This window comes from Manis pentadactyla, chromosome 9 (assembly GCF_030020395.1).
Source record: "Manis pentadactyla isolate mManPen7 chromosome 9, mManPen7.hap1, whole genome shotgun sequence".
NCBI classification, from domain to species: Eukaryota; Metazoa; Chordata; class Mammalia; order Pholidota; family Manidae; genus Manis; species Manis pentadactyla.
Window position 1 is genome coordinate 65,143,915 of NC_080027.1, and position 11,395 is coordinate 65,155,309.

At 38.4% G+C, this 11,395-nt stretch overlaps 1 pseudogene; it reads right to left on the reverse strand.

The window, feature by feature from the left end:
* Positions 1–2,183: 2,183 nt before the first annotated feature.
* Positions 2,184–4,712, reverse strand: LOC130684899 (ARF GTPase-activating protein GIT2-like; annotated as a pseudogene).
* Positions 4,713–11,395: the final 6,683 nt, after the last annotated feature.

Genomic DNA, 11,395 nt, shown 5'->3' on the forward strand with positions numbered 1-11,395 from the left:
ATTATGATCTGATGTTCATAATTTCAGTGTTTGAGAAAAAGAAAAACAAAAAGGAAACAAAAATCTAAAACTCAAAAAGGTACAGTTGTTCAGAGAAGATATTTGGTGAGCAGAATAACCCAAGTCCTGAAACACACTGACTGGGTCAATTGTTACAAGACTCAAAAAAAAAAAGAAATGAGTAAAGTAAAAGGTTCAGCATTCTGACCTAATGGTTTGATAGACCTGAAGAGCTCTATAATATGCCAATTGTCTTCTCTTGAGTTGAAAGATGCTTTGAAAGAGAAAGTGCTCATTAATAAGCTAATGATATAAATGGTCTTAATTAAAATGAGACCCAAAAGTCTGAAAGAGGTAATATAATCTGAAAAATATATCCAAAATTAAAAAACAAAAACACTTAGGAAGAGAGGATATGTTCATGACATATTCAAGTACCTGTAAAAGACCAGGAAAAAAAATATCTGTGTTGCATCACAGTAAAAGTCAAGCAAATGTTATAATTTACCATCTTGTGACATCCACAAATCTTTAAAATAAAATCATAACTCTATTTCATATACTGAAATCCTTTATTAATATAAAGCCTTCAAGTTTTTAAAAATGTATTCCTAATATTAGAGAAACGTTTATGATAACATTAATTTCATGGGATGGAATGGAAGTATGTATTTGCATATAAAATGAGAAAAATATGTGCTCTGATAGTTCACTGCAGAATTAGTTCTAATACAAAAATAAAGGGATGCCTAAAAGTTCAAAATGGAGGGAATACCTAAGCATAATGTATTCCTTGCTGGAACTTTTAGTTAGTCAAAAATAAGTGAGAAACAAAGCTGTGAAAATAAGGTCTACAAGAAATAAAACAGACTAAAACATAACATTTGTTTGCAATAGGATAGTATACTTTTTTCTTTTTTAAATTAACATATTTTACTGTGTGGTTATTATAGTTACAACTGAAATACTTTGTGATATGATTTGAAAAAACAAGGTGTGGTAAACATAATGCTAAAAAATCTTTATTATGGTGTCTTCCTTTTAATAACTTTTAGTTGTTAATATCCTTCTTTCACTTGCGGTAACAGCTTTTACTTAAGTGTCAACTTCATGTGTTTACAGTGAGCTCTTAAAGAGCAGGATTCTGTTCCATACATCTGGGTATCAGGCCTCTGACAGCTCCTAGAGAGGGAGGTTGTTCAGAGGGTCCGCCCTGGGTGATGCCAGCCTGTCTCATTTCAAACTGCGCTTTGCCACTTACTGGCTATGTGATATTAATTTCTGAATCTACTAGAGGATAAAGTAATAATAATAATAGCAATAACACTTACCTCATAGGATCCTTGTGCCCGGAGCAGAGAAAGTGCTGAATAAATTTTGAAGGCAACCTAAAACAAGCTCTACATCTTAAACCTCATTGTGCGCACTTCCCTTGGCACCACAGCTTTAGAACAATATTTGCTTATTACCTGAATAAATCAGTGAAACAGAGAGTGAAATTCTCCGGGTGAGTGAGGAAAGAATATAGGCATCCTCTTAATAGTATGTTAGGGACGACTCAGTCACAGGGAGTCTGTGCCAAGTGAGGCTCTGAGGAGAAACAAGAGGCAGGAGCCCCTGTGCTCAGGGATGTAAGAAGCTAATGAGGAAAATGGACAAATAAGCAGTAGGTGAAAGTTCAGGGAGATGAATCCTCTGAGAGGGCAAGGTCCCAGCATCTATGGAACCTCAAAGCAGGGCATTCAGCCTGGGGAGTGGTGCTCAGAGGTGACCTCTGTCCTGAATTCTGAGGTTCCAGTGGAACTGGTCCCATTCAGAGAAAGAGAAATCACAGGAGGAAGAAAAGGTTTGGGGCTCAGTGGAGCTGGCGAGTTTATAGTAAGCATGAAGGGCTGCTGCAAACCACAGCATTCCATGAGCACACCGAAGCAATCGGATATGCAGTTCTGGCTGGGATGAAAAAAGGTTTTGTGACATCTGAAGCTTTTCAAATAAGTCTCCCTAGTAAAGGAAGACAAACTGTAGATAAAAAGTAGGGATGAGAGTGAATGCTTTAGTATTTGTATAGAATTAAAAAGAAGAAACCACAATATGCTGCATTATTTTTTAAGTTGACAAATAACATAAATATCATAAAACCTGAAAATACAGCAAACCCATTATTTTTATTAATATGCTGATTGGAACACTCCATAATGCCTTTGTGCATTTCTGGCTATGTGGTCTTCACTTGTCTCAACAAAGAACAGCAACTTCATATTATTTTTCATAGAAAGAATAGAAAGATAATTATCTTTCTTGCAGCATATCAGATTGAAGTTTATTATTTTTTTAAATGTTTTAAACTTTCATCAAATGTTTGTTTCTGTAAAAATCAGAAGAGTTCCATAAATTTGAAACCAGACTTTACAAAGCCTAGAAAACGGAAAGGCCAGCACTCTGCGGCTCAGTTGTTGTTCTCTTTGGTGGTAATGGTAAGCAGCTGTTTGGCGGTCTTGGCTATGTCATATGCACACTGGATGACCTGCTGGGTGACCAGCTGGATGTCTGTGGATGGGCCAGAGTCCCCCAGAAGGGTCTTCTTGCACTCTGACTGGAGGCGGTAGGCACTGGATGTCAGTAAGTGAAGGGAAGTCCTCACCATGTCAGACTTGGGTTTTTTGGGGAATAATGCTGCCATTTCTGTATCAGCTACGTGTATCCTCTCTGAGCAGGGAATATAACTGTCGTGTTTATTTCATTGGGCCGCTCTTAAGAGCTCCTGTATGTTTTTGGTGATCTGCTCAGTCTTCCTGATGACGTCTTCGGTGCTGGGGAGGATGGGGCTTGGGACCGTGTGGGCTTCTGCTATATGTGGCACCGAGCCATCCCCTTGCCACAGCACACTCCTTTGCCTTCCCTTTCTGCTTGACCCTGGGTCATCTGGGTCCACATCATTGGGAGTATTGTCATAGTCACTTTCAGGTGTGCTGTTCTGCTTCTCTAGCCTGGATGCGTGTGCGGGGAAAGGCTGGAGTCTTGTCCTGCTCTCCTCAGGGCGGTTCACTTCTCCCATTGGGAGATATGGTTTCTGACCTGATCCCGTTTCGTACATGGACATGGGCCTACTGCCCCGGGCAGACGGATGTCGCTTTAAGGAAGAATGGTTGGAAGTGTCTGTGTACTCAGAACCAGTTTGCACCTGATATATATTGGTTGTGGCCTGTTTCCTGAGGTTCAAATTTTCACTCTGGAGTGTTTGAAGCGTTTTCTGCATAATTCTCAGCTCGTCACTCAAGTTGTTATTCACCTTCATTAGCTGTTGTATCTTGGCCTCAGAAGCCACTAGAGCGTTTTTGACCTCCATAAATTCCTGCACAGTGACTGGTCCATCTGATAAATCTGAATCTAGGCTCTTCTGCCTGTTTGCCTTGCTTGCAGCAGCTTCCAGATCTGTGTCTTCATCTGATGCCACACTGTCATAATCTGGTTGGTCATTGTCTTGACTCAATACTGTGCTGGTTATTGATCGTTTTCAGTATGAGCTACACATTGTCTTTTTAGCTAGAAAGAGGACTGCCTTGCTGTCTCCTCTTGGCATCACTGAGAATGCAAACTCATGGGCGTTAAACCGAGCTAATTTCTGTCTGCCCTGGTTTCGTGTTGTTGAGTACTCAGGATTGACCAGAAGGAAGGGGACAACAGTTGTCTCGGTTAACAGGGTGCTGTGGGTTTGCGTGGCAAGCCAGACTGTATCAGTCTCTCGCCTGTCAACTTCATCGTACACATCCATGGCAAGTTCTTTAAACAAATGATTACTTAGAGATTGAAGTTACTTCTTAGCAGGTTTTGCCAATTCAGACAAATCCAGGCTGCTGTCTGCCATATGGGTATTATAAAGTGCTGTCCATTTTTGTAATCTGGTTTTCTGCCACAGAGATAGAAGGCTAGTCTATCAGGTCATACTGTATTTCTACAAGGCGCTCTGCCAACTCATGGTGCCCTCCTTGCCTTGTATAATCAGCAGGAGTTTTCCCACTAGAATCTTGTGTGCGTGGGTCTGCTCCATATACTGCCAATAATTCTGCCTATAAAATCTGCCCTGCTTTGGAGGCCACATGGAGTGGAGTGTTTCCCTTCTCAGGGTGAAAGAAGTTGGCATGTGCTCCTAAAGATAACAGCCTTAAACAGGTTTCAAGATTCCCTGTTCTCACGCTTGAATGGAGTTGCTTACTAAGATCTTTAGCAGTCACACTATCGTCATCCCTGTAGGGCAAGCGATGGACAAATGCTAACATGTTATTTGGCTCTTATGAATTCCACTTTATTTGGATGTACTTTATCCTGTGGATTAGCTTTACGCCTTCCGCTCATAATAGAGGCAGGGTCCAGCAAAGAATGCTCCCATATAGAATTAGCACCATTATTATACAAGGTTTCAACCATCTGAAGCAATGTTGGAGGCCAGGGTGTGTGTTTAAGATGCCTTACTTGAGAGATATGGCGTCCTAGACTCCGATGGACACTGCAGCACTCATCACATATAAAAGTTCCCCTATTTACTGATGCCCAGGAAGGATCTGGCCTGCTGCAGTCAGCGCACACCTCGCTGCTCCAGAGCCGCTTCGACATGGCTCCCGCCTCCCACCTGCCGGGAACCAAGGGTCCCAGGACCGCGAAGGCGGCGGCGGCTGCGCTTCCGCTCTAACGGGTCCGACAGCGGTGCTGGCGGTGGCGCCTCTCCCCTCAGCGCCTCGCAGCCGCTGAAGTTTATTTTTATCATAATCATTTATAAAGATTCTTAGTTTCCAATCCTTTGTTGATAATCTGCCTATGTAACTTCCTCTGTAGTTCTTACTCAGGAGCAATTTCTTCCCCAAGGCCAAGCCCTCAGTGAATTCCAACCTTCTCATCTCACCTGCTCTGGCCTCCATTTAGCTCAGCTAGGTCCTCTCTGTCCCATCTCCCCAGTCTATGAGTCCTGGGATGGGGAAAGCAGAAAAAATGGCCATGAATCTAGTGCTTTAATGGTTCCTAAGCAAGGAGTAGAGCACTATCTTTCTCTAGCTTATTCCCTAGGTTTGAAGATAGGGTCCAAAAGTTTGTTGAGATCCACAAAGGGCAGGAGGTCCATGGGAGATGGAGGAAGGCAGAGGGTCTTTGAAGGGCAGGCAGCCCAGAAGATTTACCCACAGCTGCAAGATCAACAAGAGGGCAAAGAATGACCCCAAATGGGGCAGCACTCCCTGATTCAAGCCTGTAACTGGAACTACACTATCCCTCCTGTGCCTTGAAGAGAACATGAGAAGACCTACAAGGATTCTGACAAGAAAGGAGCTCTTCCACTAACGTGTCATTAACTGTGTTTCTGAGTCCTGGCATTTAGGCTGTAGAGCACTAGTTCCTAAGGCATATACACAAATTATAAGATATAATTTTTGTCTTGGAGAAGCTGTTATTCTCATTGGCAAGCCCACATTGTACACTTGTATATATAATAGACAAATGCAGTTTCACTCAGGAGCTATTCATAAATGTTAAATAAATGTCACAAACAATCAATGCTAGAGAAAAGGGGCAATCTATTCACATTGGGTGGTCAGAGAGGGCTTCATGGGGGAGATGAGGCTCTAATAAGGACTTGAACCACCAACAGAATATACATAAAGAAAGGCAGGTGACAAATCATTAGAACTATGAAAAAAAAATTGAGAAAAATGGCTATATGGATGTTGCCAGTATTTATGAAAAAGTAGTCTTCTAGTCTATATATTCATTAAAGAGATGGTTAAAATTCCATCTTTAGGCCAAGGAGAAGCAAAAAGAGAATTATTTCCACTCTTTGATAGCATATAGAAAAGACATTATGAATTTATAAAAGCAGGACAAATGAATACAAAATCAATCATAAATACCTGTAATAAATACACCTGTATAAATTGGCTATGAAAGTTGTCAGTATTCTTTGGTGTGTAGAATCTGTAGCCTCAATTCCCTAGAACATCCTGCATGAGAGAGAAACTCTGCATGTCATTTCTGGGACTTCAATAATAATGTTGGACAAAATAATAAGAGATGCTCCCTGGGCGGCTAACTGGATTACAAAATCAAATCCTGGTGCTGCATTAACCCCATTATCTCAGTTTTCAAGCTGTTCACAAACAATGAGCTGGATAATATGGATTTGCATATTCAGAGCAATTGTATTGAAACAAGAATAATAGTTACAGATTAAAATATATACTGACAATTTTTCATCAAATTATAATTTTAAAGTAGAAAAGGAGAATATAAGAAGTTTTATGGAAAAGAAATAGCTGAGTTAATGCTAGTGTAAACTTTGTTTTTCCAGCACTCCAAAATTCTTCCATTTAAATTTTGCCACATCATCCCCAGTTTCACTAGCAAGACTCATTTTCTTTCTCCATTTATTAAATTTAAATCTGGGAAATCTAGAGTTGAAAATGAGGTCTAGAGGCCTCAAAAGGAAAGAACTTTGCATTTCTAATAAACATCCCAAAATTTTTGCTTGAAAGCTAAAACTTTCAAATTAAGATTGCTTATCAAGGACATTTAGTATATCTTTATCAAACATTGGTTACTAATTTGATCTTCTACCTCATTCCACCCACTGTGACCTGCCCAGCCTCAAAGAAAAATAGTCAAATATCCCATTTAAATTTTGCTTCTGAGTCCAAATGTACATATCAGTACTTAACATTACATATTATATTTCCTGATGGTCACTTTCCCTTAAATGTATATCTGTTAAAACAAAATGTCTTTTGCATATAAACGTTCTTCTTATGAAAATTATAGCTAACACATACTGAGTGTTTGCTGTGTCAGATACTTTGCTGAATGTTTCACATGTGAATCATGTTTACTACTCATAACAGCCTGATGAACTAGGTACTAGTACTATCTGTACTTTATAGGTAAGCTGAGATGCAGAGAGGTTAAGAGAAACAAACCCAGTCAAACTGATTATAAAGGACTGTGTGCTTAACCCTAAGTTACTGTATCTCATAATAGTATATAACGGAAGGGCACTTAATGGAAGTGCAGTAACTTGTAATTAAATTGGAATTCTAGGATGGCTAAGAACTCCTTTACTGAAGAGATTCACTTTTTAAAGGAAAATAAGAAAAGAATTATATTTTGTAATATTAACCACAGCCTCCTCTCCCCATTTCACTAATCTGAGGAAAATTAAGATTTGCCCTACCTATAGTTATTAAATGTCTAGTATGTATAGATTATCTAGGGTTAAAGGACTGTAGGTCCCATGGATGAAGGAACAGAGTCCCAGGACATGTAAGTCACGTAGGTAAATTCTGAGCAGGAAATGTGAGTGTGTGTACGTATGTGTTCTCTGATTCAGGGGTCTATGGCTTTCATCACCGTTTCGAAGGCTCAGTAACAATGCAAAGTTAATCAGCATTGTCCTAGAGGTTATGGACCAAGGAAATCTCCTTTTCAATTAGGTCACTTAGGATTCCCAGCATAGGTCAGTCCTCTGTCTACATATATCCCAAAGAACTCACTAGAACCCAGTGTTCCAATGCAGGTGAGAGCTTCAAACACTATATTTTTGAAAAGTACAAGTTTTCTATATTCCATGGTGTGGTAAATGAGGATCCCAGCACTTGGGTCCAGCCATCTCTATATATTCTTCCCACTCTGCACCATGTACCCCCAAATGGCTCAACATCTACATTCCGAGGAAAGATGGAGTGACAGGAAAACCTCTGGAATCAGCGAAGATAACTTTTTTAAACCTTTATTTTAGAAATCAATTTGGGGTCAAATCATTCTTTACTGGAATATCAATTTAAAGAAAATTTGAAGGCATTAGCCTATAATGTGTGGTGTTTAAAATGAGAATTTTTTCCCAATCCTTAGGGACAGAGATAACTAGCACACTATATTTAAAATTGCTTATATTAGATCAAAATTAACTTTCACTCACCATTATTCTTATATTTATTTGGTATTGGACACCATATCAGTGAATCATTTTTCAGAGAACTGCTTGGGGATTGGTATATGAACTTAAACTGCATCCTTAGGGGATGGATAAGGAGCACTAAAGTCATGTTTTTTGCACAGATCTCCCAACACAAGGGACCCAAGGAAGACAACACCAAGACATGTAGTAATTAAAATGGCAAAGATCAAGGATAAAGACAGACTATTAAAAGGAGCTAGAGAGAGAAATAAGATCACACCCAAAGGAAAGCCCATCAGGTTAACATCAGACTTCTCAGCAGAAACCTTATAGGCCAGAAGGGAGTGGCATGATGTACTTAATGCCATGAAGCAGAAGGGCCTGGAACCAAGATTACTTTATCTGGCAAGAATATCATTTAAATTTGAAGGAGGGATTAAACAACTTCTAGATAAGTAAAAGCTGAGAGAACTTACCTCCCACAAACCATCTCTACAGTCACTTTTGGAGGGACTGCTATAGATGGAAGTGTTCCTAAGTTTTAATAGCTGTCACCAGATGTAATAAAACCACAGCAAAGAAAGTAGAACAGCTAATTACTAAGCAAATGCAAAATTTAATTAACTATCCCCAAAGTCAATCAAGGGACAGACAAAGAATACAGAATATGATACCTAATATATAAAGAATGGAGGAGGAAAAAAAGGAGGAGAAAAAGAAAAGAACCTTTATATTGTGTTTGTAATAGCATATTAAGTGCATTAAATTAGATTCTTAGATAGTAAGGAAGTTAATCTTGAACCTTTGGTAAACACGAATCTAAAGACTGCAATGGCAATAAGTACATACTTATCGATATCACCCTAAATGTAAATGGACCGAATGCACCAATCAAGAGACATAGAGTCATTGAATGGATAAAAAAACAAGACCCATCTAAATGCTGCCAACAAGAGAATCACTTTAAACCCAAAGACATGCACAGACTAAAAGTGAAGGGATGGAAAAAGATATTTCATGCAAAGTAGGGGTTGCAGTACTTGTATCACACAAAATAGACTTCAACACAAAGAAAGGCACAAGAGACAAAGAAGGACATTACATAATGATAAGGGGGTCAATCCAACAAAAAGATATAACAATTATAAATACCAATGCTCCCAGCACAAGAGCACCTACATATGTGAAACAAATACTAACTGAGTTAAAAGGGGAAGTAGAATGCAATGCATTCATTCTAGGCACCTTCAGCACTCCACTCACTCTGAAGGACAGATCAACCAGAGAGAAAATAAGTAAGGACACAGAGGCACTGAACATCAGATTAGAACAAATGGACCTAACAGAAATCTACAGAACTCTACACCCAAAAGCAGCAGAAAACATATTTTTCTCAATTGCACATGGAACATTTTCAAGAATAGGTCATATATTAGGCCACAAAAAGAGACTCAATGAATTTAAAAAGATTGCAATTGTACCGACCAGTTTCTCAGACCACAAAGGCATGAAACTAGAAATAAATTATGCAGAGAAAATGAAAAAGTCCCACAAACACATGGAGGCTTCACAACATGCTCCTAAATAACCAATGGTTCAATTACCAAATAAAAACAGAGATCAAGCAATATATGGAGACAAATGACAACAAAAACAAAAAATAACAAGTCCCACAAAAATCTGTGGGACACAGCCAAGGCTGTGCTAAGAAGAAAGTATATTGCAATACAGGCCTACCTAAGGAAAGAAGAACAATCCCATATAAGCAGTCTTAAATCACAATTAATGAAACTAGAAAAACAAGAACAAATGAGGCCCAAAGTCAGTAGAAGGAGGGACATAATAAAGATTAGGGCATAAATAAATAAAACCGAGAAGAATAAAACAATAGAAAGAATCAATGAAAGCAAGAGCTGGTTCTTTGAAAAAATAAACAAAATAGATAAACCTAGCCAGACTTATCAAGAAAAAAAGAGAGTTTACACACTTAAACAGAAACAGAAAGAAGAAAGGAAAAATCACTACGGACACCACAGAAATACAAAGAATTATTAGAGAATATTATGAAAATTTATATGCTATGAAAACTGGATAACCTAGAAGAAATGGACCACTTTCTAGAAAAATACAACTTTCCAATTCTGACCAAGGAAGAAACAGAAAATATGAACAAACCAATTACCAGCAAAGAAATCAAACTCGTAATCAAATAACTACCTAAGAACAAAAGCCCTATACCAAATGGCTTCACCGCTGAATTTTATCAAATATTTAGTGAAGACCTAATACCCATCCTCCTTAAAGTTTTCAAAAGAGTAGAAGAGGTAATGCTTCCAAACTCATCCTATGAGGCCAGCATCACCCTAATACCAAACTAGCCAAAGACACCACAAAAAAAGAAAATTATAGACCAATTTCCCTGATGAACATAAACAAAAAAATACTCAACAAATTATTAGCAAACCAAATTCAAAAATACATCAGAAAGAGTATCCATCACGATCAAGTAGAATTTAGTCCAGAGATGCAAGGATGGTACAACATTAGAAAATCCATCAACATCATTCACCACATCAACAAAAAGAAGAACAAAAACCACATGATCATCTCCATAGATACTGAAAAAGCATTTGACAAAATAACATCCATTCATGATAAAAACTCCTAACCAAATGGGTATAGAGGGCAAGAACCTCAACATACTAAAGGGCATATATGAAAAACACACAGCCAACATTATACTTAACAGTGAGAAGCTGAAAGCTTTTCCTTTAAGATAGGGAATAAGATAGGCATGCCCACTTCCCCACGTTTATTCAACATAGTGCTGGACTTCCTAACCACACCAATCAGACAACACAAAGAAATAAAAGGCATCCCGATTTGGTAAAGAATAAGTTAAACTGTCCCTGTTTGCAGATGACATGATATTATACATAAAAAACACTAAAGAATCCCTCCAAAAATACTAGATCTAGAATCTGAATTCAGCAAAGTTGCAGGACAGAAAATTAATACACAGAAATCTTCTGCATGCCTATACAGTAACAATGAACTAGCAGAAAGAGAAATCAGGAAAACAATTCCATTCACAATTGCATCAAAAAGAATAAAATACATAGGAATAAACCTACCCAAGGAAGTGAAAGACCTATACTCTGGAAACTACAAGACACTCATGAGAGAAAGAAGATATCAATGAATGGAAATACATCCCGTGCTCATGGATAGGAAGAATAAGTATTGTCATATGGGATTGCTGCCTAAAACAGTCTACAGATTCAATACAATCCCTATCAATATAACAACAGCATTCTTCAATGAACTAGAGAAAATTGTTCTAAAATTTATATGGAACCACAAAAGACTTCGAATAGAGAAAGCATTCCTGATAAGGAAGAATAAAGCTGAGGGGATTATGCTCACTGACTTCAATCTCTACTGCAAAGCCACAGTAATCAAGAC